The sequence below is a fragment of the Pinus tabuliformis genome, chromosome 1_2 (genome assembly GCF_031772625.1).
Source record: "Pinus tabuliformis cultivar Carrire ecotype Pingquan chromosome 1_2, CPIR1, whole genome shotgun sequence".
Lineage (NCBI taxonomy): Eukaryota > Viridiplantae > Streptophyta > Pinopsida > Pinales > Pinaceae > Pinus > Pinus tabuliformis.
This window is the reverse complement of record NC_142298.1, coordinates 731,979,850-731,985,775: the sequence shown is the minus strand read 5'-3', so window position 1 is coordinate 731,985,775 and position 5,926 is coordinate 731,979,850. Positions and strand designations below refer to the sequence as shown.

At 36.8% G+C, this 5,926-nt stretch overlaps 2 pseudogenes; both read left to right on the top strand.

The window, feature by feature from the left end:
- The first annotated feature begins 252 nt into the window (after positions 1-252).
- LOC149207856 (E3 ubiquitin-protein ligase UPL6-like) lies at positions 253-1,682 on the top strand (annotated as a pseudogene).
- LOC149207855 (E3 ubiquitin-protein ligase UPL6 pseudogene) lies at positions 1,477-4,511 on the top strand (annotated as a pseudogene).
- The last annotated feature ends 1,415 nt before the right edge of the window (positions 4,512-5,926 follow it).

Here is a 5,926-nt window from a genome sequence, read left to right as displayed (position 1 = left end):
CGCACAGACATAAACTAAATATCGAGATGATGCCCACTAATGCCAAAAATTTTCTCAATGATATGAGCGATGCAGTGCAGATTTATACTTGTTTCAGTCATAAACCTTCCACTCTTAATGGAATGATAATGAAAAAGAATTAACTTATTTTGTTTCAAATAGCAGGACTTTCTTGTGATTAAACAAAGAACGAAACGAGCAACAAATAAATATATTCAAATTAAATTAAAAACCAACCAACGAAGAAAAAAAATGAAAGAAGAAACGTTGGACTAATTTAAGATTTCCCTTCACTACAAATAAACAGGCCCTTTGCACAGTTTGCTTTTCGTAACTGTTACTTCAAATGAAAACTCAGCAAATCAGCTCTAAGAGAAATTTGTACCTCGAAAGTAAGCTGAGTTCCTAATTGCACAAGGAGAGAGCAGATTAGACAAGAGCAGAATGTTTTTCTCTGGGGACCCATCAAGGTGAAAGACTGTGGATTTGGGAGGGTGGATCTCAAAAGAGAGGGAGATGCAGAAACATTTGGAACAAACTAAGCTTGTGCGGGAACAGTGCCAGATGCTTCGTCAGCAGACTCTGAGTGCTCTGGTAGTCCAGAAATTTTTTAGAGGAAGAAGGGAAGCTCTTGCTGCAAGGTCAGTGATACATAAGAGTTTTGTCTTAGTTATGGCGAAAATAGTGGAAAGTTTGAAATAAATGCATTCAAACCCAGTTCACAATATTTCCACCAGTTGTTTTTCTTTAATGCAACTGACAATGGGGATATTCTTCATCGTGTAAGCCTGTAAATTGCTTCATCTATCTATCCAAGTTTCTAGCAATATCCTAACCATATTTATAGATGGGGATTATAATAATTCTTCTGATCGAACCATTATAAAATACAGAGTAAAACATTTTGCCATTTGCTGTCTACAGGCAATGCATCAAAACGTGGAGCAACTAAAGTCTGAGCTTTTAAGACCACCAAGGGAATTTGCTGATTCACCAAGTTGCAGTTGTTAGATACAGCTATCAGTTTAACAGATTTTACACTTCCTTGGGATGGAAACACTTTGGACTATATTTTGCAGATATACATTTAGTCAATTCCAGAAGCTAATCTTCACCCTGCAGGGCATTTAAACCAGCATTGCTGGAGATGGGATGTTTTGGGGAGAGATTTTACTTACAAGACTCGCTTACAAAAGTGCTCAGAAGACCTACAATAGTCACAATAAGCATTTGAGTTTTCCAGCACAATTTTTCTCCATTCCTTTTCAATGGAAGCAATTCCTAAAACTTAAGCAGGCTATTGTAAGTCAAGGTCTCTGCCTTTGTTACATTCAACAGATAGCAACTGTTTTGCCAAGTCTCCTCAATTTTCTTCCTGCAGATACAACTTCACAACTTCCTAGTAATGCTCGTTTGCTCAGTAAGGTCTTGGAAATTGCTGGTTTTGCTTTATCTAGGCCAAATTGTACTTTGCAGACTTTTGGAGATACCCCATAATTTTAAGCCTTCAACTGCAAAACAATCTGATAATGATATGGGAGAGGATGAGGGTCAGATAATACTGCACAAGGATTTAGAGAAGCAAATCCTTAGTGCAGTTAATATAGATTTCCTGAAACAGTCTGAGATTTCTTTATGGAGACATGGCAGATTTTGGTGAAAGCACTAATTCCAATGAGGAGACATGGCAGATTTTGGTGAAAGAACTAATTCCAATGAGGAGCCATCTACAATAGAAGCAACAACTGTTACTGTAATTTATAGATTTTTGCATCTTTCTATCACAATGTTTCCCCTTGAGAATGTAATGACTGGGCTGGCATATACAACTGAACTTGTTACTACTCTTTGGCATTACATGAAAAGGCGTCACTTGAGCCAAAAGTGAGCATTTATGGAGGATTTGGCAACATTCCTATAACCAGGAGATCCTCTTTCAAGTGGTTGGTTGCTGTCTTTTTCTGTTTTCTGTCCATTTTATAAGCGCATGTTGACAATAACTGATAATGAGGAGTTATATGAGCAACAGAAGCCACTTTCATTCCAAGATGTGAAGGAGCTAGTTAACATTTTGAAAGAGGCATTGTGGTTACTGCTATAGGTGGTCCCCTCTAGGTTTCCTAAACATCTTGAGAAGTCTGTTCAGTCTGTATCAAATCAAAAAGGATTTCAGTTACAGGGAGAGAGATTCAGCATGTTAACAGCTGTACTATTGGCACAGTTGCAGGATTGGAATTGTAGGAAACAATTTTACATCGCTAGATGACCTTCATGCTCGTGATGCCTTTGAGGGAAGATTCTCCTATACTAAGGCTGGAAATGAAAATCCAATTGTCAGTGACCTGCTGAAACAAACACCATTGTTAGTGCCATTTATAAAAAGGGTTCAGAATCCAGATTTATACTTCAGTGCTAGCCTCGGCCATAGAAAACAGAAGCTCTCACACAGTCTTTTGAATGATACCAAATCAGGATAAGGCAAGACCGGGCTGTTGAGGATTCATTCAGGGAATTAAATGGATTGACATGAGAATAACCTAGAGGAATAATTCACGCAACATTTGTGAATGAATTTGGAGTTGAAGAGGCTGGAAATGATGGGTGTGGTATTTTCAAGGAAACTGCTGATCATCTGCTCTATCCAAATCCTGCCTATGCCAAAATATATTGTGAAATCAAGTTCAGGTTCCCCTGCTCCAACTCATGATCTACCTCAAAATCCAAAACCTAAGACAAACAGACCCATTGGAATTTGCTACATTGCAGGTAAATTTCGATGCAAAAACAGAGCATGACATGATCTAGAATTATAAAATTCTGCAAGACGTGTTTACTAAATTGAAGATAGACTATTTCCAGACGCATGTTATGCAGAAATGATCCAATACGAAATTCCAATGTTGACATAACATTTCACATGGCATCAAGTAGCAGTGGTGTGGTTTAAACAATGACTTGGTGATTTCAAGTAATGTTCGATGGCGTTGTCATAGCGATGACATGGCTTCACATGTAGCAGTCAATGGTGAACAATAGGAAGTGACAAGTACTCATTCCAGGTGGATTTCAAAGGGTTTAAGTCCTTGATTTAAGCCTCGGATCATAGAAAAAACAATTAAGGCACAATTCTAGGTATCTGGTATTCGACAGTTGTAAAATAAACGACTATTAATAAATCCAAAATAACCACATTTAACAGTTAACAAGAAACTGATACTGGATTATTTGATGACCCTTTGGAATTTGCTACATTGCAGGTAAATTTCGATGCAAAAACAGAGCATGACATGATCTAGAAATATAAAATTCTGCAAGACGTGTTTACTAAATTGAAGATAGACTATTTCCAGACGCATGTTATGCAGACTTGTTTTGTATTATACATTAGAAGCACAACAGATCTGATAAAACCTATTCCAGCTAAGAAAAATGTTTGTGATCAAGTTGAAAGTTGAAACAGAATAGACCAAATATATGTTTGAGGTGTGACATTCATTTAAGGGAAATGACATTTTGTTGAACGACAGTCATTAATAAAAAATAGCAAGGAAACCAGAGAGGAGTTAAGAATAGGCAAAGGAACGAACCGAAAAATGTGAAGGCCGGCCGGATAAACAACACTGGTAATCTACGCAGACAGCAATTTTGACATCAGATCCCTCCAAGGAGCGCACAGGGTTGCTATGGACATGGATAGGCCGAAGGAGCTTGCGATTCGTGAGGCAGGTGAGAATAAGAATAACCTAGAGGAATAATTCACGCAACATTTGTGAATGAATTTGGAGTTGAAGAGGCTGGAAATGATGGGTGTGGTATTTTCAAGGAAACTGCTGATCATCTGCTCTATCCAAATCCTGCCTATGCTACATTGCAGGTAAATTTCGATGCAAAAACAGAGCATGACATGATCTAGAAATATAAAATTCTGCAAGACGTGTTTACTAAATTGAAGATAGACTATTTCCAGACGCATGTTATGCAGACTTGTTTTGTATTATACATTAGAAGCACAACAGATCTGATAAAACCTATTCCAGCTAAGAAAAATGTTTGTGATCAAGTTGAAAGTTGAAACAGAATAGACCAAATATATGTTTGAGGTGTGACATTCATTTTAGGGAAATGACAATTTGTTGAACGACAGTCATTAATAAAAAATAGCAAGGAAACCAGAGAGGAGTTAAGAATAGGCAGAGGAACGAACCGAAAAATGTGAAGGCCGGCCGGATAAACAACACTGGTAATCTACGCAGACAACAATTTTGACATCAGATCCCTCCAAGGAGCGCACAGGGTTGCTATGGACATGGATAGGCCGAAGGAGCTTGCGATTCGTGAGGCAGGTGAGAATAAGAAAAAACAAAGCATCAGATTTTCCACATAGCCTTCAAATAGGTACAAAGAGTAGGGAAGAAGGACATGAAGAGTCTCATTGAAGAGTCTCATTGCCAGCAGAAGAGTCTCATTTGCCAGCAGGCAGTCTCTGCAAAGAGTCTCATGGCCAGCAGAAGAGTCTCATCGCCAGCAGGCCAAAAAAAACCATTTTTTTCTATGAAAAACAGAAAAAACGAACGGCAGAAAACACTCCAATCATCTAACACACAGAATCAATGGCTCAGGATCGCACACGTCACATTTTAGGGATGTCTTTCTCAGAGGGAACGCCTTACGGCGTAAATATTGAGGTGAAAGAAGAAATCACTTTTCATTAGTTGCAACTAAATATGTATCTCACAAAAATTGTTGTGTAGGTGAAGGAAGAGGCTAATGTAGCATCTTACAACAATGGAACAAAATTATTTTTAATAATGACATGGAGAGCCTTAACTTTTTGAAAGTGTTGATACTTGGGTTCATGGGCTACTAAGTTAGCATATGACATCTAAGAGGATTTAATTTATGAGTCATGAAGAAATTTCAAGTAGTAGGGAAGTTGTGATTATTCACATGTATGAATTGGAGGTTAATAATTTGTGGCATTATATGTCAAACAAAACTTATAAGGAGATACAATTTTTTTTTCCTTGGCCAAAGACTTGTTAAAAATTAGCACGATTGTAAATGCAGCATTGGTCATGTAGTTTACAATTGTTTCATATCCTTTTTCCAATGCCAATTCCAAAGGAATGAGGGATGTCAATAATTTGTACATGCTTTGTGAGAAGTAACAATAGGATTTAATGGTAATGAATTTCCAAATGTGGTAATCTAGCATCATAGAGTTTGGCAAGCAAATAAGCAATCTCTAAGCATGCCAATGATTTGTACATGTTTTATTAGAAGTAATAATAGGAGTTAGTGATGGTGGAATAACAAATGAAGACATTCAGGATCAAAAAATTTGGCATGCAAACAAGAAATATCTATTCTAGGCTTTGAGAAAGGAGCATATTATAGAAGAGTTTGATTTACATATCTTAATCATGTTGGGCAATGTTGAAGAGGAAAATCTAGGAAAGTGACAAATATCATAATATTATTTCACCCACAAAATGTATAATTTTCATTAGCCACTTAATTACCATGATTAAGATTTAATTATTTGATTAATGTATATTTCAATCAAAATCTTTTTTATCTGAAGTTTAGCTTTTCATTATCTAAGAGAGGAAATACAAGTGATAGTTCGTTGTGCTACTGGTATTCCCATCGGGAAACCAACCCAGTAGCATAGATTAAGCAACTTAAGATTACATATATTGTACTTGATCAATTCAACTAATAGAAATAAAACATTTCCCAATTCCTTCCAGTGTGTCAAGCAATTTCTAATACAAGTGCTATGATCTACAAAGCCACACCTACTTAAAAAGAAAACTCCCATTACTAGATATCCAAAAATAAACTATTAATATAGCTAAAATAGGAACTATCACAACATAGTGACCTGGATAATGCACGCTTTGGGCCATGTATAATGAGCCGT